Raw genomic sequence first — 812 nt, 5'->3', positions numbered from 1 at the left:
GAGAAAATGTTTTGAGAATGATGTACAAATGCGCTTTACACAATTGATGTGTGTATGGATTGCGATAACAGTTGTATGAGCCCCTAATAAAAGTTTAAAAAAAATATGGCTTGAATTTCTGTCTGTTCCCCATCAATGTGTACTTCTACAACCATTCTTCAATTTTCTTCAGCAAAATTTTATTTGTGTGTAATTTTGATCATTTGTTTGGTGGTTTCTGAGTTCAATTGGATTACTTTCTTTTGAAGCTGGGTGATATGAAGAAGAGTGCGGCATTGGGATTGGAGGAAGGCTTAGTAACAAGGTGCAGTCTGCACATGAAACAACCTTGCTTGCTGAAAGTGAAGAGATTTGAAGTACATGCTGATGAAGATCAAGGACTATAGCCTTCCATACGGATTACAACTCAAGGTAAGGAAGACCAAAGTCCTCACAAGTGGACCTATAGGGAATATAATAACCGGAGAAAGGATTGAAGGTGCCAAGAATTTTGTTTTGCTTGAATCCATAATCAATTTCATGGAAGCAGCAGTCAAGAGATCCAAAGACGTATTGCATTGGGTAAATCTGTCCCACAAGACCTCTTTAGATTATTGAAGACCAAGGGTATTACATTGAGAACTAAGGTGAGCCTGACCCAAGACAGATTATTCTCCATTGCATTATCTGCATGTGAAATTGGACATTGAATGAGGAAGAAAGCGGAAGGATAGATGCATTTGAATTGTGGTGCATTTGAATTTTCAAAATATTGAAAGTATCATGGACTGCTGAAAGGATAAATCGATCCATATTGAAAGAAATAGGCCAGA

The sequence above is a fragment of the Echinops telfairi genome, unplaced genomic scaffold (genome assembly GCF_000313985.2).
Source record: "Echinops telfairi isolate 266 unplaced genomic scaffold, ASM31398v2 ScPeMD7_7469;HRSCAF=8507_1, whole genome shotgun sequence".
Classification (NCBI taxonomy): domain Eukaryota; kingdom Metazoa; phylum Chordata; class Mammalia; order Afrosoricida; family Tenrecidae; genus Echinops; species Echinops telfairi.
This window is presented reverse-complemented; position numbering follows the sequence as displayed.